Genomic DNA, 23,599 nt, shown 5'->3' on the forward strand with positions numbered 1-23,599 from the left:
GTCGACTTGTAAACGCGTTGACTTGACAGACGCACGTTGGAGTAGGTACCTATTGCCTCAAAGGTCGCGAAACAAAATTTAACTCTTTTAATTACCTTTAAAAATACAGCAAAATATTTGCTACACAACACAATACAACTGACGCTTAAATTTGAATACAATGTGTTTAAATTTAGGCAAGTAAACAAACTGCTTCGACGCGCGGTTATATAAAAATTAAGTGCTTAGAAAATATTGTTAAATATGAATAAATGATATAGGTACTAGCTGTGCCCGCGACAATTTTTGAAATGTACATACACTATTACCATACTTAGGAGATGCATTAAGTGGATTTGTACACCATAAAAAAGTAAAAACGACTCCAAAAAAAAAAATGGAACCGACTAAAAAAGCCTTGAAAATATTTTTCTAGGTACCTACTAGCTCGAAATCGGTGACTCAGCAGGAGCCAGCAGGAGTGGAGCAATAGGAAAAAAATTAAAAAATATCAAAAAATGGAACCGACTACAAAACCCTTGAAAACATTTTTCTGGGTACCTCCTAGTTCGAAGTCAGTGACGCAGCACGAGCCAGCAGGAGTGGAACAATAGTCGTCTACCTCACCTACATACTATGGGTTTCAATCCCTCCTGCTGGGTCGTGCTGGGTCACCGACTTCGAGCTAGTAGGTACCTGTTAAAAAAAATACTTTATTTCTCACTTTTTAGTGACTCGTAGCCAAATTACATTTCACAACGATTCCATTAAGCCCAAACACAGCTTAGTTACGTTGTTTTATAACAGAGTTCCGTTGCCTAGCTCCGGCTCCAGCAACAGATCAGTTCGAAAGAATCATTAACTTAAAGCTTCTTCTTAGTCGCTTATGTAGGTATATTAATCATGAACGTTTATAGACGAGCGAGCATTACTTAGCTTTGACGAGTTCCATACAAACAAATGAGTTTTTCTATTAGCAAAAGCACGATATACTAGACTTAATCTGTTACCAGTTAAATCTGGGGGAAAAATATCAATTAAGTACATAATATTCTCATTTTAGGTATATAACATAACGCTTCGGAATTATTAGAGCAGATAACGCTCGATCTGACGGACCCAAGCAGCCCAGTTTGTGGTAAAATTTCGTGCATTCTACTTTAGTTTCTGGATGATTAATACCTTAACCCACTTACTTACTTGACCCACAATTAATTGAACAATAGTGTTGATCAACAACTTAACTTAATTTGGTCCTGGTGCTTTTCCGGCCGCTGGCCGTCTCACGCTCACGCGTTAATCCTCGTTTCTTTCTAAGCGGGTTACTTGGTCGGTAGCACGATTTCTATGGAGGATATTTTATTCTATTCCTATACGTGCAATGCTTCCCATCTGGGTAGGTACGTTCTAAATACGCATCCCAAATGTACCCTGGTTTGTTCCGTCACGTTTTAATTTCACCTAAATGATGTTAGGCAAACTGTAAACAACTGTGTTGGATTTTGTATCCCAATTTAATTTTCAACTGGAATAAACAGTACTATACAAGGTTTTAATGTCAAGGTGTTAATGTTTAAATACGAATATATTGACTGACGTAGACACGAGTAGGTACAATCAAAATTAGTAAACTATTGTTGCTTTGTTAAAATAATTCTTTTTAAAGTCAGTTTTGTTGATTCTTTTCTGCAGTGAAATTTCTGCAATGAGACGACCGTCGTAGTCTCGTGAATCTCGTGATCATAGCGCATGCAACTGTGCCGAAATATCGAGCTTCTCTAAAATCAAGGTTCGCGGAACAAAACTCGAATTTAAATCATAAAAATAATGTAATCGATTCTACTCTCGATTCTGAGCAAACTACTTTCTGGTTTTCAGTTATTTAATTAACACCTTGTTTATTTTATTTAAACAAACGCATTATTGTATTTTAATATTATTTTGGTGGGTATGATTCAGTTTTATTTTGTGAATATTGTTCCTGGGCATGATTAAGGAAGGTGTCATATTTTTGTTATTATTTTATAATCACCCTTGCTCGTAAGCTGTGTCGTAACACTCAAGCCAACTTGGTTGCAACCCCTAAATAAAACCCAAGGTATTTTTTTGCGTATAACGCCTAAGGACGTATTTTTTTCCGTATATCGGCTAGGTTCAGATCTAAGCAAATTATTAAGTAGAAAAATTTATGTAAATATTTCATTGATAAAAATCCAACTAAAGTTTGTAAGTCTGTTTGTTTGTTACCTGTCCACGTCTAAACCACTGAACTGATTTAAATGAAATTCGGCATACAGATAGTTTGAGTCCCCGGGAAAGACAGGTAATAATTTGTTATCCCGGATAATAGCATAGTTCCCACGAGATAGCGATAAACTAATTCTACGGGGACGGAGTCGCGGGCAACAGCTAGTTAACAATACATTTTATAATTTTTTACATAACGATATCGCAATTTATTTTTTAACCTATTTTGGTGTAATGGCCTATCTATTGGTGGCTAGTGGACAGCCGTGGTGGTTTGACCTATGGCCTCTCAAGCAGAGCAGATTTACTTTTGAATTTTACCACGAGTTTTACGGTGAAGGAAAACATTGTGAGGAAACCTGCACAGATTGTGAAGTTCTCAATCCGCACTGGGCCCGCATGAGAACTACGGCCCAAGCCCTGGCATTCTGAGAGGAGGCCTGTGCCCGGCAGTGGGACGTATACAGGCAGGGATTCGCTGTATGCGCCTTTGTGTTGTACGTTTTTATTACATTCATTATGTATGCTCGGGCATTATAAACATGGCCTTATTAATCATTTGGTCCATAACATATAGTTATATCGTCCAACAGCCACCCTAATGACTCCCGTTAAACACAAACTGCGATACCGTAGGCACCCGTAGATATGTAACCGTAGAGATACACGTCGAAAATAATTATGTTTAACTTAACACCATGTCGGTACATAAAAAACTGACATATTAGACGGAAATTGTAGCAATGCAATGTTAAAAAATATATTTTTTATTGCGACAGTGAGCCATTAATATCGCATTTACTATCTTTTTTATAGCTACAGATACAATCACCATTAAGAATACAAATTTTATCTTCTAATAATGGTACATCAGCCACCTCGACAAATTATTTTACAAGGAGTAGGACAAATTACGGTAACTCATAGGACCTCCTATAGAATTGGAACTTTTTAAAAATGTATTTTTTATTTTTCTATTTCAATGCAGTTTTCAGATTTCTTAATAAGAATTTCTATCCCCTTATAAAAATACTCAGAAGTTTTGTCCTCAAAATGGGCGTAAACTGCACTCACTTCATCATCTGAAGAAAATCTTCTGCCCCTTAAGTCTGACTTAAGTTTCGAGATCAAATAATAGTCGCACAGAGTCAGATCGGGACTATAAGGTAGGTGGCAAATTTCCTCGTAGCCACATTTTGCTACAGCAGCCTTACAATTTGAAGCAGTGTGAATGGGGGTTTGCATTGACGTGAAGCAGCCGAACACCTCTGCTAAGTTTTCCACGACGCTTCTGCTTGATCATTTCTCGTGACTGCCCAATAAGGGTGGCGTAGTAGCTACCATTTACCGTGGTATTCCTTTCTTTTATGTCAATCAGTAGTATTCCGTGACAATCCCAGAATATCGTAGCCATTATCTTTTTGGTGGATTGTGTTACCTTGGCCTTCCTAGGCGGCTTTTCACCAGGACCACTCCACTCCATCGATTCCCTTTTGGAGAGAGAATCATAGTACACAACCATGGTTTCGCCTCCCGTAACAATTGACTCCATGTAACTCTCCGTGTCATCTATTGCGTCTAAAACTTCTTGAAAGCACGCTTTTCGCTCACTTCGCTGCAAGCTCGAAAGTAGTTTGGGCATCCACCTCGCGCTAACTTTATTCATGTGAAGATGTTCATGAAGAATCCTAATGGTGATTTTCCACCGGCGAGGTGAGACGAGACGAGGCGAGACGAAAATTGAAATTTGTATGCATTCTCGCGCGCCCGCCACGAGCCGCCTGCGGGCCGCCGCGGGCGCCGCCATACAAATTTCAATTCTCATCTCGGCTCGTCTCGTCTCGCCTCACCGGTGGAAAATCACCTTGAGAACTGAAGTTTTCGAAAGCCATGTCCTTGTCGCTATTTCTTCAATCTTCAGTCTTCGATTACTCAGAACTTCCTCTTCCACGAATTTGACGCAGTCCACGCTGAGTGCTTCCACAGGCCGGCCGGAGCGAGGTTCGTCGTCAAAGGACTCCCGCCCTAAACTTGTCAGAAACTTGATCACGGAACGATATTCCAACTTAAACATTTATTTATTTATTTATTTCGAAAACTTTTAGACTTCCTATTATTCTAAAGGCCATCAAATCAAAAAAAAATGCCTAAAATGGGTTCAAAAATACCTAAAACCACAACCAACAGAAACCTCAAAACGCCTATCTTAGCTGTCATGAACGTACGTACGCGTAAGTTGGGAATATATATGTAGTTGAAATGTAGCAGCAGGGGGTCTACCGAAAACAGTAAAGCTATATTTGGACATTCTAGTGACGTCATTCACCACCGTATTACGGCCGCTAATAAAATAATTTGATTGGTTTTTTGGAGTTTTTTGGATTTTTATTTCAACTCCAAATTTGTTACTTTTACGGGTATCCCGTGAAACCATATCGACATAAGTAGCGTAGTAAAAATAAGCAACCTGAGATATGTATGCATAGGAAAAATTCGTGTTTAGATTCCTGTCCAGCGGTGGTGTGGGGTTATAGCACGCAGCACGGATTGCTGAGGACCTAGGTTCGATTCCCACCGCTATTCTCTTTTTCTGTGCATCCATGTCTCAGTTTGTATTTTAAATAAAATAATAGTCATAAAGACGGCACTGCACTGCAATTCTGTAGCAAAAACACTATGTTACCTACAATAAAATGTGATGCGACAAGATGTCACGAAAGTACATTTTCCTATCTAAACTCAAAAATAGTAAGCTTCTAAGCAATGAACAGTTTTTCATATTTAAGTAAGAATAGTCAGAAATAAATGAAAACAAAATAATGAAAGTCACATTGCGCCCACTTGTTGGAAATAACTAGCAAACGAGCCACCCTCAACGGCGTACCATGGTTATGTCCCATAAGATAATGATAAATAGAATACGCGAGCTTAATAACAAGCTCAAATTTAGCGAAATTAATATAAATGTCCACTGATATAAATAGCCACTACCTAACATTAACAACATGAGAACTGTGTAAATAAAATGGCACTCGAACGATTGCGTCCATACTTTCACTGGCAAATTTGGTAGTTCACTACTTACGCCAGTTTTATAAAAGTTCTATTCCAGTAAAACAAAAGATAAAGCTGAAATAACATGTTTGCGACAATTGAGGTGTGAGTCCCTAAACGAACCTTGTCTACGAATTCGCCGCTGCGCTCGGCAGATTCTTAACTTGACCCCCTCGCTCGTAGGCATTAAGTATACATATGCAGGCTGGTGTTTTATCGCTGATCAATATCAACGGCGACGCACGATCAACGTGATAACACCTTAGATACTCCGGTTAATGCCTGAGAGCGGATCGAACGGGTAAAATCTGCCGCGCGAAGCGATGAATCCGTAGACAAAGTTTAGAGCACAGAACTTATAATAAAATGATTAGAAATGTGTCTTGATGTCATGAAGCACTCTCATATTCAAATACTTATTCTAATACATCTTACATACCTTTGCTTCCTTGCTTTTGTTTGCTTGCTTTTTCCTTTGCTTTGCTTTGCCTTTGTACATATATTTAATTGTTTGTCATCCGTGTTTGTTTACTTGTTTTGTACAATAAAGAGTTTAGATACATACATACATCTCTAATATTAATTTTCACGCTGTGACTGGTCGTGAGACGAGCGCACGCTGAAAACCAGCACTCATTGCCACTTGCTTATAAATATGTAATTTTTTTTTATTTGTGTAGTTGTCATGTTTTCTGTGGATTTAATGATTTTATTATTATCTGGCTGAAATGTTATTAATTTTCCCGGCTCAATCTAATCGCCGCTTAAGATAATTGTTTAAAAAAAATATGGTGGGATTGTTAACACGTTGCCTGCCCACCATAGTAGCTCCCACGCCCCAATAGATACACGTTAGACAATTCGGTCTCAGGATCGGTACCCTTTGTGTAAATTTTCGGTTACAAAATACGTTTCGATCGCGTTCGCGTTAGAATCTCAATTTCTATGGAAACACGAACAGCGCCTCTAGCAGAACGTTTGCGATGTTGGTGTTTCCATAAAAATTGAGATTTTAACGCGAACGCGATCGAGACGTATTTTGTAACCGAAAACTTACACTAAGGGCACAGGACAGGAGGGTAAGCCGCCCATTTGCTTTGCTAACTTGACTAATACCACAGAATAGGTAATACCTAGTTGCTAATGCGCTGCCGCGGGTGACGATTACTTAGTTTATGGGTAGGTAATTTTAAAACATAAAACCGGCCAAGTGCGAGTCAGGCTCGCGCATAGTGTTCTTATCTAAATATCAAACTGACTAGGTCTAGGTAGTTACCTGCAAGTACAGGTAGGTAGGTACAAGTGTTTAAGTTCATTAAAGTACAGCTGCTAACAGATAGTTTTTTTAATTTTTATCTTGACTGGCTCACGTTTGACCGCCTTTTATTATTGGATGGTTTGTGAATTATAATGATGTCTATTATCGTTCCGTTTAAACTTAATGGAGATACAACGAAAATAATAATAACACTTTTTTGGATTGTTTTGTTGTTGTAGCGGCAATAGAAATAGGTACAGTCAGCATCAAAAGTAGCTGGTTACTTTTGTATGTACATTGTCGTTTTACAGCCACGTATATAGAGCTATACAAGATTGACAAATGTGTTAATGTGACAGAGTAAAAAAGTAACCAGCTACTTTTGATGCTGACCGTAATCCTTAAGTTCTTAATCTTCACTACCTTACCTCCTAACTGTCTTTACAAATATTATAAAGTGACTCTGTCTATCTGTCGGTTACCTTTTCACGCTTAAAATGCTAAACCAAACTAAATGAAATTTGATAATACGGATTTAAGATTGGTTTTTTGGAATCTTTTTGTATTTTTTATTTCAATTCCAAACTTTTTGTTACTTTTTTGGTCATCCCGTAAAACTCATATCGAAAATACAAACTGAAATATAGATGCATAGAAAAACCAGAAAAATAAGACCAGCGCTGGGAATCGAACCCAGGTCCTCGGCATTCCGTGCCACGTGCTTATAGCACTACACCACCACTGGACAGTGATACAGACACGAATTTCTCCTATGCACCACATATCTCAGCCTGTTTGTTTCTTATTTAGTCACTTATGAATGAATGAATGAAAAAGTATTTATTTGACATTATTTTTACATAGGTTTTTGTACATAGCCCTGCAAAACTGTTTACACAGTTTGTCTGCAGGATACAGTCTCTATAAAATAATGTAATGTATAATTTATTCTTACATAAACTATTATAATTATTGTTACGACTATATCTTATGGAAGAGTTTCTACTAAATACTTTTTAAGGATCTTTTTAAATTTATTTTTATCAGTTTCTAGGCGGATGTTATCAGGTAAGCTGTTAAACAAATACGGTAGTCTTTTGTTTAATGTTCTATCACCGAAGTAGTTGGTCACTCGGGGCACTTCATATTTACCTGAGGACACCGACCTAGTATTATGACTATGGTTGATCAATACTAAACTATGCTCCAGATTGCTATGATTATTTATGGCTACTAGGTATTTATGTTTTAGTCGAACAGGAAGTATTTTAAGGATTTTAAATAATTTGTAATAATCGCCATTGCAGCTCTGCTTAGTTTTATTGTTTACAAGTAATTTTAAAAATCGTAATTGCAATGCCTCTAGTTTATCGATGTAGGATTTAAATGTTAGGCCATAGGAATCGAGAGCATAGCTCAATATTGAGTCTACTAAGGAAAAGTAAAGTTGTTTGAGAATGTTTTGTGGTGTTCTGAAACTTAAATGATAAAATTTACCAAGAAGAATTCTAAGTTTACTACAGAGATGGTTTATGTGTTCATTCCAAGAAAAACTTATGTCAACTCTAATACCAAGATAAGTGACCGAATTAACTTTCTCAATGGGCTTACATTGGCAATTAGTTAGGCTATTATGTATACATGAAAAACTATGAGTGAACATGGGTGGTGGTGTTTCCGTATTACAAGTATATGGTGACTGAATAATCAGAAGTTTTGTTTTGTCCGAGTTTAATATAATACCATTATCATGGGACCATTTGACTACTGCATTTACGTCTTGTTGTACCAAGCGACACGTCTCGGTAAGATCAGTGCCGGGTCTTAGAGTACAGAGGTCGTCAGCAAACATGTGTGCAGTCACTTAAGCAGCGACACTAGCGACATCTTGTCACGAGGTGGTGTCCGGGGAAGTTGTTGGAGTAAAGAAGAAGGCAGGAACAGGGCAGACAGTAATATTTATTTAAGATAATAATAAACCGTGCCCAGTTCTTTATTTATATAATTCAATGGCACTGAAGTCCAGCAGTATTACAATAATGAACTTAAGAAACTTCACAAAATACACTGTACAATTATAAAACCTTCCTTCGTATAAGAGTAGTAAATTATAAGCTTGTTATGGAGTTTTAGGAGATTTATAGGATCTAGGATAAAAGACAGGTATCTGTTCAGCTCGGAGGCTCTGAATAGAATGGCTACTTGACGTAAATCGAACAGGTGTGGAATTAGAAGAGGAAATTTGAATTTAAATGTTATTTTTTCGAATGTGTGCTAAACCAGACAGTAGAAAGAGTTAGGAAGAAACGAGCTGTATGACACCTCGTTACAATCTATGCTGTAGCCCTCATCGAGAAACTTTCAGCACCCCATTGGAACTAACCGCTCACCCGGACAAGAGATGTCGTTATTAAGCAATCAAATTAAGGGCAACACACACAGAAAGCGTGCGCGGGTCGGGTCGTGTCCGCCGCGTGAGCCGCGCGGTTCGTTGTATTCACACAGAGAGCGGGTCGGACCCGCGACGGGCCCGCGGCGGCTATCAATGTTGCCAGTTTAGTGACTTAGTCCCTAGAATTGACGACTTTTGCTTAAATCTTAGCGACCGCAAAAAAGTTTTGACGACAGAAATGGTTTAAGTATCTGGCGACTTTTGGAGTACAAATTAAAACAGTTCTAGAACCAATAATAGATACGACATTTTTGTCAACTCGACACAGAATTATACAGTGTCGCGAGATATATGTGGAAAACGACAAACGCGCTTGCGCACCAAGGTCAAACTTTATTTACTTACTTAATTAAATCTAATTTATGTAATGGTGGGCGATGGATGAAATTTTTAAAAGTGGCTGATTTTTTTTTATAGACAGGAATAAGCTTATACTAGTCAATGGAAAATATAACAGATTTTTCTGTAGTACATACCAATTAATAATAAAAAAAAAAAAAAAAATCTCGCCAAAATGAACTAGCTACTGCGCATGAATACGGTTTTTAGGGTTCCGTAGCCAAAATGGCGAAAACGGAACCCTTATAGTTTCGCCATGTCTGTCTGTCTGTCCGTCCGCGGCTTTTCTCAGGGACTATCAATGGTTCAAAGCTGTAATTTAACATGGATATACTTATTATGAAAACTATCCCGACAAAATGGTACAATGAAAAATTAAAATAATTTTTTTTTGGGTACCTCCCACAGAAGTAAAGTAAGGGTTTTTTTTTCTCATTCAACCCTATAGTGTAGGGTCTTTTAAATTAAAAGCATTAGGGGGTTACTAAGACGATTTTTCGATTTAGTATTTTTTTTGCGAAATATTCAAATTTAAAGTAAACATTTTCATTAAAAACGAGTTTTAGGGGTTTTTAACTTAAGCTTTAGGGATATATATTTATGAGAGTTGGTAACTCTGCGCTCGGCCCGCGCGCTGTTTGTGACGACGGGCGACGGGCACGGGCCCGCGCCCGACCCGCGCCCGCGTTCTGTGTGAAGGCGTCCATATACCGCCATGCAAATACGCCCGTCGCGGGCCCGCGCACGACCCGCGCCCGCTCTCTGTGTGTGTTGCCCTTTAAGATTGGTAATACCACGTAATATGGATTTAGTTTAAAGCCCTGGGAAAGATATAAGATAGTTTTTACCCCGTATACTGCATCGTTCCCTCGGGATAGTGATAAGTAAATTCTAGGCAAGCGCTAGTTATGTATGCATTTTAGCTGTCAACATATTATGGTTCTCGAGACACAGCGCTGTGATAGACGGACAGACAACGTAACGACATTAATAGGATTCCGTTTCGTCATCCTTCGGAACCCTAAAGAGTTACATCACCAGTCTATTTAGGTAAATACTTGTAACGACAAACACGCAAGTTAGTAAAGTATTGTATATTTATTAATATTATGTACCTAAGTGAACTTTAAAAATTGACCTTGACTGGCTGGCACAGGTGCAAATGTAAAAAAACTTAACAATGAGAGGTGAAAACAACATGTTCAAGTTAAAAATCTTGCAAAATCATCAGTATGTAGGTAGTCGGCGATTGAAATATTTTATATCGCAAGTATGTAAGTACTTCTATTTATATACCTATGAATGTTCAACAAGATTTTTTTACTTAAGGTCGTTTGTCACGGTCAGCTAGGCACTACAGTGCCAGTAGATGGCGTTAGTTAGTAGATTAATTTCGTGTCACAATGGAAAAAGTTAATGGAAATTAAAACTACGTGCTAACGCAGCTTTAACGGTGTGCAACTTTTTGTTCACCCTTATAACAACGCGGCAGCGGCGACTGAAATATTTTATGCTTGTAACTTGTTTGTTGTAAACAATTGTTTGCTAATTTCGCTATTATGTTCAAAGAGCAGATTGGACTAGTTGCATTAGGTTAGAAATTATACTGTGCACAGCCTAGGAAGTTTGGGTTCAAACCCTTTGAGATATTAACCTTTTTTGTTTTTTTTTTATAGTTATCTCAATTAATGATGTAAATATTTTTTGAAATGTGTAGCTAAAAATGTTTAAGACCTAATTTAGGCACAAACTTAATAAATTTTATCGTATGGGAAAAGCTAAAGCCACAAGCCATGCAACCTTTGTCTGATTTAATCCCTACTAATTTATAGTCTTCTAAGACTTCAGACTGGTAGAAAATATTTTCATGGACTTTTGTAACTAGTCGGTTCAATTTTTTAATATTTTTTTTTCATCCGTTTTAGTGTCAATAATCTAAGATGCAATAGTTTAATATCACCTGCTCGTCATCTTTTACGAAAGATTGCTTTTTCCGATGCAGAGACGTTCAATATTGAGGAGTCCTGGTCCTGGTGCTTCACCACCTGTTTTACCATATGCATTACGAGGAGCATAAATTGCTTAGCAGCTGTGTCAAAGTAATTAAAATTCAACCCGTGAAATACTTGTTATTGAGTAGTAACTCCGAATGTATCAACTGTGGTCTTCATCATCAGTTCCACTTTACCAAATGATGATTTTCAAGAGCAAATGCACGAGTTACTTACTACTATATATATCCAATTTACTATAGGTGTCCCTACAACATTTGAAGAGTTCCCTCGATTTCCTTAAGATCCAATCATCAGATCCTGATTTGGTGCTTTGGTACCTAATTGAAGACATTCCTAGACGAAAAACAAAAAAGGTTCAAATCGGTTCGTAAATGACCGTAGTTCTGAGTTCTGAGGTAACAAACATAAAAAAAACATGCAACCGAATTGATAACCTCCTCCTTTTTTGAAGTCGGTTAAAAAGGAAAACGCGCTTCAAATAGGTAAATACCTATGTGATTTTGATCAGACAAATCAAACGAAATCTGGCAGCGGCGCGGCTGGCAAGGAATTGTCGGCGAGTTGGCAACGTAGCCGCAACGCACACTACTAGCCGACCCTTCGGCGTTAAGATACTGTTGCCGTCCACTCACATATTGACAAAAATTAACTAAAATAATCATCTATATTAAACTATCAATCAAAAGCTTTCTCTAAGTAAATAAAAAATGCCTCAAATAAATAACAAAATAAACGTCAACAGATGTGATTATAGTTTCAAATTATTCTTTCAAGTGCACATGGTTAGAAAAGTATGGAAGTCGAGCCACCTTAATGAGCACGCACGTAATAAATAACTTATCTTCATAGTGTATGTGTAAGGAATATCCATTGAACTCCACTTTATTATAGTAGTTTGATGAGCTCCTAAAAGTTAAATAATATATTATATATTTTACGTAGGTAGGTAAATAAACATTCAAAAGGGCGCTTGATAAATAATGTCTAGCGAAGTAATAAACTAAACCAAAACAGTTTTTGTTATATGTTTCTGAAATAGGTAAATAGGCAAGTTCTTTTCACTCAATTCGTCAATGAACGTTGTTAAACGCTATTATAAAGAAATTAACACTATTAATAAATAAACAGTGCCGATCTGAATTCCTGAAACTGGAAAATGATCTTCTGAAATTGCCTGACACGTTAACTACTATTCCAAATGCCATTAAATTTTATTGTCCATAAAGTGAATGTTGCTGAAAGACAAACTTCCCTCCCACCATGACGCAATGTCACGAATTTCGTGGTCGATAAAGAAGACCTTACCTTAAACATTAAGACAGTTTTTTTTTGCTTTTGACAAACTGCCTATAAATAAAAAAAGACCACATGTCCATGATCGTATTCAAAAATCCTGCCACCTCTCAGTCTATTAGTTAACCCGGGTATACATATCGTCACTACTTTGAAAAAATCTCGTATCTCAAACCAATACGTCAACAAAATTGACCTTTGAAATAATGTTCGTTAAGTTCAATTAGAAAATATCAATTTTGAGATACGAGCTTTTTTCAAATTAGTGAAGATATACAAAATCACTAAATATTGACTGGGAAGAGAGATGCCATAAGTTTGTATAATATGATCAATATTTTCATTGGCTTGCCATTTGGTGCCGGTTCTACTTTTACAACGGCGGTATAAATGCGGTGGCAGATATAATTAGACAGACGGTGTGAATCAGGTTTGGATTCATAAAAAAAGCAAGACAAGTCTTCGAGATAAACTCCCTAATTCACAAATAGTTACAAACTGTTATTAAGAAATAAGTTTTTGTTAAAATTTTCATTTTTAATACAAACTTTTTTGCTGATTGTATTTTTTCTGGCTATAGGTATCTAGTTACTACCACTGTCATTTAACCTATTTATACATTACTAGCGATCCGCCCCAGCTTCGCACGGGCAAAATTAAAAAAAAAACGGCCCCGTGCGAATCGGACTCGCGCTCGGGCGTGTAGGGTTCCCTACCATTATCTACACAACATTAGACATTAGCAAACAACTGCAAAAAAATCACGTTTGTTGTACGGGAGCCCCCTTAAATATTTATTTTATTTTAATTTAATTATTTATTTTTAAAGTTAATATACAACTATGTCAAAAAAGTCTCATCTATGATCAATGAAATCTTGCGTCATGTTGTATTTTTTTGAATTCTCCGTATTTTATATCCCTGTCCTTTCAAACAGGAATTATAAATGTGAATATGAGTTTGTTTATTTTTTCTGCTTAAAATAGGTACCCAGCCAATCGCGATTAAATTTGGTATATGGAGAGTAAGATTAACAAACAAAAAACTTGCTTTAACAGTATGTATTTAACTAGTTGCTACGCACGTGAGACACAGGAGCAATTATCTTGAAATTGCATTCAAACAATGCAATCAGTCACCAATTGCGGACGCAATTCGCTAGTAATGAGAGGGTTTTCTATAGTGAATTATTTTTTCCGCATTACAACTCAGGCAATTTGTGTCTATCGTATAGTGTTAGGTTAGACTATTTTAGTAAATTAAACCGGCCAAGTGTGTGTCGCACCACGCATAACGAAGGGTTTCATTAGTTGAAATGAAGTCTAGCCTAGCAACTTGTACTCGTATCCTATAGGTACATATAAGTTGTGAAACTTGCAATTGAAAGTATACAGGATGCCTCAGACCATGGGGTTTTTAATTGAAAGGGTTGACTCTACTCGCATAGCTACTGATGTGCCAAAGGAAGGAAACTTCTCATAATTTTGTATGGGGGTTGAAACTTTCCGTTTCTTAAATTTAAATTTCCTACAAGTATTTGTAAAAATTTCCTGAAGTTTTCGAGAACTTCTCCAACTTTTTGAAAACTTTCCGCAACTTGCACATCTGTACGCATAACTAAGCTATTTTTGCTTTGCAACTTTTCAAAAACATGTGTTATTTTATTCATACTGATTTAATACCCATAGCCTAGCAACTAAAATCTTTAAAAATAAAGATTAGCTAGGAATATCATTTAACTAATTGTAAAATTGTTATGGAATAAACAGTTATATTTTTTTAATATAATTTTTACTGTATAAAATACAAATATTAAATCGATAGCAATTGATAAATGTTTATTTTACAGAGATGTCAAATTATTTAAAGAACCCCGTACCTACCATTTGCCAAATAAGTGGTCTATAAATTTTGAAAAATTTCCTATCAAATGAATATTTCGCTAAAGTCGAACTTTCAAGTTGTCAGACCTACACGTCTTTTGGAATTATTAAACCATTATCAACTTTAGGGTGGTAGACCACATATTTGGCTGATGGTACTAAGGAAACTTTGGTCTCGTACCATGAGACAGTGGATACAGCGCCACGTCATCTCCAAATTCAAGATATTTGCAAATTACAAAACAAAAGTAGCTCAGTTATGCGACTAGAATCGAATCTTGCATTTAGAGCCCCATGGTCAAAGGCATTATATAGGCTGAAGATGGTCGTCGTGCGGTTGGTTGGCTAAAGTATCGCAGAGACGACGCTACGCAGGCAGATCTGCGCCGACTTTAAGTCAGAAACTGGCCTGTAGCTGTGCAGGTCAAGATTCGTTTTACAAATATATTCCTGCATCTTATCTATAACTAGCTGTTGCCTGCGGCTTCGCCTCCGTTCCAGTATTTATTTTAAATTTCGTTACGCACAAACCTTGGTCCTGACAATAACGAACGAAAAAATAATTATCTCATTCGGTGTTGTATTTGCGCTGTATTTTATAATCCAACAAAGTTACTTCGTTTTTATTAAAATATTTGTACAAATATACAATTATAGGTAGAGCTAGTTTAAATGATATCTAAATATAATAAACTTTGCCTTCCCTTCATAATATCTAATAGGTATCACAGTAAACCAAGTCTCATAATTTGCAATCACAATGTGCCACCGGTTAATGATCAACAATATAATAGCGACTAAGTACCTGCAGGTAGCCTTCGTCGCAAACTAGAACTTGCTTGTCATTTTCTTCCACTGCGATGCGATGGTCAATGTCAGTCATGTTCATTCATAATATAAGTTTACATACAAAATGTGTTGCCGATTCTAAAACTCGAAATTATCGCATTCATCAGCGTTACAAGCGTTTGAACCGCTGTATCTTGTATGTTATGAAATGCGAAGAATACGTAACACACAAGAAACATCGTGTGAAACACTTCTGGAAGTCAATTATGGTTTTGAGAGCAAAATTATTGTACAGAAGCGTTTATACGTGAATATATGGTATTTAAGACCGCGGGAGGCAAGTTACCAGAGCTGTACCTGTTATTAAATTGAATAATAATGAACTCAGGCGCGTTTATAACTTTAAATACCTAGGCCACTATGTCTCCGACGACCTTAAGGTCCATATGGACATAGAGAGGGAACGTAGGGCGCTGGCGGTCCGATGCAACATGCTGGTTCGAAGGTTTGCACGATGTAGCGAAGAACCTAAAGTCACACTATTTAAAGCGTACTCGTATTGTCAGGTTTTCTACATGTGCCAGCCTTTGGACTAGTTTCTCGCAGAAGACCATCAGTACCCTGCGTGTTCAATACAACAATGGCTTGAGGATGCTGTTGGGGCTGCCCCGATTTTACAGCGCGTCGGGGATGTTCGCGCTGGCTCGTACGACGACTTTTATGCAATAATGCGAATAAGAATCGCCTCGCTGCTTTGCAGAGTGCGGGCCAGCTCCAACCCCATCCTGACCACTGTAATGGGCAGGTATAGCTCCCCTATCATGCGGCACTTTGAGCATGTAATGACCGCAGTGAGAGTTCAACTTTTAGCCTTAGCACTTAACTTTTATTTTATTTCTTAACACCTGTAAAAACTAAACTAACCTTAATTATTAAGTTTTGACTGTACTGGAGTTGCCCTAAAACTGTCACAACTCCAAAAGTTTTAGTGGATTTGTGCCCCATAAAAATCATACTTTCAAGAAGTGACCCAGGGACGCTACCGTGGCAACCAGCTACACTAAAAAGTTGATTGACCCAACTAAAAGTAGGTATCTGCGTATAATTTAGGTATGTAACGGAATCTTTAAACTTAGTTTTCATCTACTTCTTATTATGGTATTGACACGAAACTTTTGACGAACGAATGTTTATGACCGGTTTTTAAAGAAAATAAAAGTCTATCACGAATAATTATTGGAGTAGACACATTAACTTATTGTATATTAAGAAGTGTTCTATCAGACATTTTTAATTTTCATTCAATTTTTATGGAATAATCGAGAAAAACTAACAAAAATGCAACTTTGCCAGCTCGGCAGGTATAAACGCTATTAATAGTTAACTACCATTCAGAAAATGAAGATTTAAAAGAAATAATAAATGGTTTATTTCTGTTACGCTGTAGTAACACCCAATCAATGAGAAGGCTAAATATTAATATTATATACAATGAACTACTATATTTTTACGAACAGAGATGATTGATGTATTGGATATAATATTATGTATGTACAATAGCTGCTTGCCGTGTTGTCATTGTTGTAATAATATTTTATGGAACAATTAGAAAATAAATAAAGAAAGAAAGATTTATTTTGGCTTCATAAGTATCACCTAAAACTAAAACTAGCACTAAAACTATGTTACTTACTTGGTGACACGGCAGGATACCAAAAAGGGTCTCCACTCAGCATGTGTTGCCGCACATTATGTGCAGTAACGCTGGTTTTCTGTGGAGCCCAAATTGTACTTACTTATAAGTAGAGGGGTCAAAAAAGGCAAGCCGCGTGGGTTGCGGCAAGAAGATGTCACGAGATTATTTGGCATAGGTACTATACAATGCTGGATACAATATTTTTTCTACGACTAAATACTTACTACATAAAATACAAAATTAGAGTAAATTTTAGTAAACTTTAGACTTTCCCGTAAATTTTAGTAAAGACTATGGCAAACGCAAATAGAAGGCAAACAACAATAAACTATTGGAAAACATGAAATGACAAACTTAGGTTTTAGGGTTCCATAGCCAAAATAGCAAAAACGGAACCCTTATAGTTTCGTCATGTCTGTCTGTCTGTCTGTCTCTCCGTCCGCGGCTTTTCTCAGGGACTATCAATGCTAGAAAGCTGTAACTTTGCACGAATATATATGTAAACTAAACCGACAAAATGATATAATAATAGAAAATCAAAATTAATTTTTTTTAGGGTACCTACGTATAAACGTAAAGTGGGAGTGTTTTTTTTCACATCTATCCTTGTAGTGTGGGGTATCGTTGGATAGGTCTTTTAAAACCATTAGGGGGTTGCTAAAACGATTTAGTGATTTGTTTGCGAAATATTCAATTTTAAAGTGCAAATGAATCTGCCCACCCACTGTGTCTTGAGTTCTCGATTCAGGCTCAGTCTTCAGTTATTTTTGCAAACATTTTCAATATAAGCATTTGGCTTGTGTCGAATTTCATAACCTTACGGTAATACAGATTTCTATCTACGTTTATACAAAGCGTCGCAATGATTGAACATGGAGAAGAACCAATTTGTAAACAAATAAGCTCATGAATAAATCATTAGCGTTTTCCATAAATTCCTTTAGAACTTTATTAATGAAGATTTTTTTATTGCAAAGACAAAACTCGAAATCATTGATTTCATTGAATAATTTACGGATGAAATTAAATCTGCGTCCGTATGCGAACACTTACCAAAACCCGGTACCACTACCATGAGTTTACAGTGATCGTACTCGATAGCGACGGCGTAAATTATTTGTAAATGCGCAGTACCACTACCACATGTTATAATGAGGGCTATCGCGTATGAATTCGCCGCTAGAGGCGCTAGTGTAGCGTGGGGTCTCCGAAATGTCAAATCTCATAGTTTTTGGCTGAGCTACGCGGGTTTATTTAAAATTAGAATAATTTTGTGAATATTTTGCAATATCTGAAATTAATTATGGCAAATATGCGTTCCGGGGCAATTAATGTCTGTGTTTTGAGACAGTTTTGTCTTTCGGAAACCTTGTCCTCCCTTTTTTCCGAACAAAACGGGGACTATGAAACACTGTGGCATGCTCGATATTTTTATGGTACGGTTTTAAGGAGTATTAAATATGATTTTTATCTAAACTTTGTTTTCACGCCCATAATAACAGACTTTGAAAGCCATACTTAAAAACCTCACGCAACAGTGCGCCATCTAGTGAGACAAAAAACGATAGCCCTCATTGTACAGTGTATAATTCTCCATACAAAAATTTTACGCCGTCGCTATCGGGTACAGTCACTGTAAACTCATGGTAAGTAGTGGTAGGTACGATCTCAATAACAAAATACAAGCAAATAGTACATAAAAGCGATTTTATATTGAAATTCACTAATACTATTAGCTTGTAAGTACTTTATTATGCAATTGGGCTCAGGTCGGGTGAACAACGTGCCAGTTTGTCGGCTTTAGTAGATATAAAAAAGCTCACGCATGACAACGGCTTTACCATGTACATATTCCTTCATAGCATATCTAAAAATACATGTTATGAATTCATATTTTTGTACGATAGATTAACACCTAGCAGTTGTCTTGTATTCAAAGTCTCTCAAGAGACAATGTGACATCTCTGCTTCCATTCCTTGACGTGTAATTTGTTCATCCCACATCTTTTTAAATAACACTTCGTTATTCAAACTATTTTTTTTTTCTTATTACGAACTGAGTTACTCTGATCGAGACCGAAATGGAACCGCGCGCCGCATTTATTTGCACTTTCTTGAAACGGAATTTAATCATAATACATTGTATTGAATATTATTTAAAACATATTCGTCGATAGGTATTTCATCATCATCATCATCATCACTTTTATTTGCATAAAAAATAGTACAGTAAAGAGTTAGGTAAGTACATTTAGAAAATTTAACATAATTTTTTGCTAAGCGTATTAGCATGCAACATTAAAAACTGGTATCTATGACTTTACATTACAATACAATAGGTACGATACAAATATTCTTTATTGCACACCAGAAATCAGTACAAAAAAATACATTGACACATAAATCACTAATTAAAATAATAATAATATTAATCAGTTCACTCACTGAGTAGAACAGTTTCTCATGCAGCCACTTGTACATTTTCGAGATATATAAAAAAATGTACTTATTATATTTCATGAATACCCGGAAAACTCACATCTTAAATCGAATTTAGCTTGTGTAAAAATATCGATCAAGATATTGTAATAAGTTTTTGATGATTGGTATAATAGATGGGTAATGTTTTATCCTAATTTATAACAGGTCTTTAATGCAGTAATTCTTTACAGGTGATGATTATAAGAAGTCTTTCTTTAATGTACTTGTACTGAACTTATGCTGGTCACGGCCAACAAATTATAATAACCCTTCTAATGGCCTTGTGATTTTGAATCGTCTAGTGGATAGGAACCTACCTTATGCCCAGTAATAACCTAAGTGCTTTTATTTGAGAATTAATTTGAAAGAGCCTACATGTTATAATTTCTCAAATTATGTACACTTCATATTTCTAACAGGACTTTGGTGAAAATTTTTACTCTAGTGAAATACGAAACAAAAGTATGAATACTGGATGATAATTTATTTAGTTTAGCTATTCTGATTCCTAGAATTAATCAGTTACCTAAGAATAATCAGTTTGGAAAAATGAGAGGAAATGTTTCTACTACGGATTTTGTTTGTGTGTATTACTTCTGAATCTATTTTGACTTAAAACTAAGTTTAATAACGGTTTAAGGTCCGGAAGGACCTACCTCCTTGCCCCTTCGTCTTCATCCAGTCGCACACCAGAGCAATATATCTCTATGGATATGTCAAGTTGTGATTTTACTAGACTAAGCACTAACTTTCGGTGCATTCAAATCAAAGTATGGAAATACAAACACAATGTTTTGTAACAAGTTGAATCTATTTAGACTTATCTTATTATTCTATGCTTATATTAGAATACTCTATGAGATGCTTAATTATAACTTTGATAATTAGTTCAGGAATGAGTTTAGACACTATAGCTTTTCATTTACTATAGGCGCTAGTATCTCTTAATTTAGATTACGTCTTATCTATCTTAGATATATGAAAGGTCTAATTTGACATAATTTTATTTTGGTATAATTACTAATCTCATAGTGACTTTCACTTATTTTAATGAGCTATCTACTTAGTCTAATTTTCTAGTTCTACCAGCATTTGCGTTACCAGGTAAAGAAGAAAGTAAGTACCGATATTCTATACTTTACGCCCAGAACACAAGCGTTAATAATAATCTAACTAGCTTATAACTAGATAACCCTTGGGTATTCAAGATAACCTCTGTATTAGGTTTGGACTCGTCTATGACTAGTTTTGTCTCAATTCATATATTTTAAATGAACAATAAACTGTTTCAACTATCAATCCTTAATCAATTATGTTTAAATCGAGATCGAATGAAAAGTACGTAAATTTCCAGATAGACTGTTGCCTGGTATGTGTCAACGTAAGCTATCGACCGTAGTCAGGATTTCTACATCCGTTCACTCAATGTAAACGACAACTAAACAGATAGTATGTATTTATAACACGATAGACTTTTGTATTCTAATTGATAGATGGTCCAAAACCTCTACGATTTTATCTCTAACTTATTACTAGACATATTGATGAGATCTTAATCAAAAGTATGAATATGATGTTTGATATTAATTTTATCAAAACAAGCTTATTTTAGCTGGCAATCGTAATTCAAATCGAAATTAGATGATAATTGTGTTAAATATTATTCAGTAAGTTATCTGGCATTTAATTGTCCACTTAGCTATGAGATCGTGTCATATCAATTCCCGCTTATTCATTATAGGAAAGACAGCTAAAATATGTTATTTTATTTACTCTTAACAAAATGATCAAACGATTGGTTTAATTTGAAATCAACCTATTGAATTAATATCGTTATTCGTAGTCAAGTTCTTATGAACTAAGTTTTGTATAATGAAGTTTTGACGTAAGTACTTAAATAATTTTTATGTTTTATTTTATTTCTTAAAATCTAGTTTTGCCTTAAAACTATGTGTGTGCGAGTTTAAGCTTTCCCTAGCTCTGTGTTGAAGTTTAGCAATTTGGAGGAAAACCCTCATAGGTGAACTAATTGTGTGGTGAGTTAAAATAGTAACTTTTCCCGGTGTAAGGAAACGCTACTCTAGCTAAGCCCTATGAACTTCCCTACCTATATAGCCCTAATAAATCCTACAATTGTACTTAAAGCTTGCCTGAGGCCCCTACTCTCTGTCTGTGATTAGCAAAACTAGGGAATATAATCCCACATGTACATTTAGTGTAATGTAGAAATTCACGGTGCAATGAATTTCTTCTAATCTCCTATCAACAATGATGGTGTGTATACCTAAAGCCCTATAGGTCCCTAAATGGTGCTGAGCTCCCAACTTTCCGAAGGAAAGTCCCTATGACGGGAGCCCCGCGGAACAGCAGAATACCTAACGTGTGCATAAATACGTAAATAAATAGGGGACAGGAATTCTGAGTTTCTTAAGTACAAACCAAGCGTCAACAAGACACGCATTCACTTCGACGAGCGCTACTTAGTCGTTACAAAAGACAAACAGAATCCACTGGTGGCTGGTACGACAGTAATTTGCCGCTGAAGCCGCACAGCTTCAGGAAGTGGAAGCCTATTTCGTCCACGGTTGTCACCGTTAGGTGTCAGACGATATAGACGGACTTAAAGCTCAACCCAGGTACGTTATGGAGGAACCAAAGTCATTCCATTAAGTTGGGAAAAAACACAGAAAAGTTATGGGTTAGTACAAATATACGTAGCTGAAATGAAACGCTATAAAACGATCAACTCCACACTACAAGAACAAATAAAGGACTTCACCGCCACAAGACCGCAAAGTCCCTCACATAAAGATTTCCGAATGAAAATCAGCACTAAATATTTCACAAATAATAAAAACAGAGGTTAATCATTATTCGAAGATTAATGATCAAAGACTCCGACACTTTACTTCCTGAAGAAATCCTCACATTTCTTGTAAATTAAAAATTAATTCTAATTAAATAAAATCAAAAACCCCAATTAACATTAATGAATAAAATTACCGATACTATTGACTCTAATTTGTTAACAAAATGGCGCACAGAAACTAAACCCCCGACTAGCAAATAACGATGTTGACTCTACGAAATCTAAATCCATCTGGCTCCCGCCCCTTTTGTGTCACCTCTATTTATAGCTTCTCTCCCGGGACCTCTGGTATTTTCGCGCCAAGCGACCAAACGACGCCAAGCTTACCAAAGTCGACAACGTTGACATTGCCAGCTCTCGCTTTTTCTTCTGCCAAATCTTATCTCAAAATAGCCAAATTTTAACCGTAAAATTATTTTTGAACTAAAATTTCCTATTTATCTTGACACTATCCTAGCTTACTATTCTAGTAAATACGTTTCGTTTTTATATTGTGCTACAACAACAATTTTCAATAAATATTTATATGTATTTGTCAAATACTTCAATTTACCTCAACGTTTTAATTTCCTTAACCTATCTAACAATAATCTTACTTCTAATGATAATTTTCTACTTATTACTCCTACACTCTTTGAATATAAATAGCCAATTACATACTTCTATTGTTCGTTATAAAATAGCTAATTTGCCTACAATTATTAACTGGTATCCCCAAATTCGCGCCACTTATTCATAGTTCCTTTGTCGTATTAACGGCACTAAAAATTTGCTTATAATTTCGCCACGTTCCTACTTTAAGTCAGTGCGACAGAGTGCTTGTAATTTCATCATAACTAAATGTGTAATTTACTCTGCTAATACTACTCCGTTTGAATGAAAACTTAAATTTATAATAGATAATAACCATGATGTATACTACGATTACGTAATGCTTGCATTTTCGGTTTTTCTTAACTTATTTAGTAATTTCGACAACTTGCCGTTTCCATGATGCTTCCGTTGATATTTCTTTAAATTACATAATTATTAACATCAAATGTATCTAGATCTACTGTAGACTAATACTAATGATTCTATTACTATATCAAGTCTATTTTTGATGAATTTGTGACCATATTTCTGTTTTTTAGATAAAATTTACATTTCATTACTAAAAGCGACCTCTATAATTCCCACGTGAAACTAACTAAATAGCCTCTCAGGTTAATCTGCGCTAACCCAGTTCGGCATTAGTTCACTAA

The 23,599-nt window shown here is 36.0% G+C and overlaps 1 protein-coding gene across 3 annotated transcripts in view; it reads left to right on the forward strand.

Moving 5' to 3' along the window:
* The window catches only part of LOC141431997 (pyrokinin-1 receptor-like), a 66,715-nt gene that overhangs the window by 5,507 nt on the left and 37,609 nt on the right, over positions 1-23,599 (forward strand). The window lies entirely within an intron of this gene.

The sequence above is a fragment of the Choristoneura fumiferana genome, chromosome 10 (assembly GCF_025370935.1).
Source record: "Choristoneura fumiferana chromosome 10, NRCan_CFum_1, whole genome shotgun sequence".
Taxonomy (NCBI): Eukaryota; Metazoa; Arthropoda; class Insecta; order Lepidoptera; family Tortricidae; genus Choristoneura; species Choristoneura fumiferana.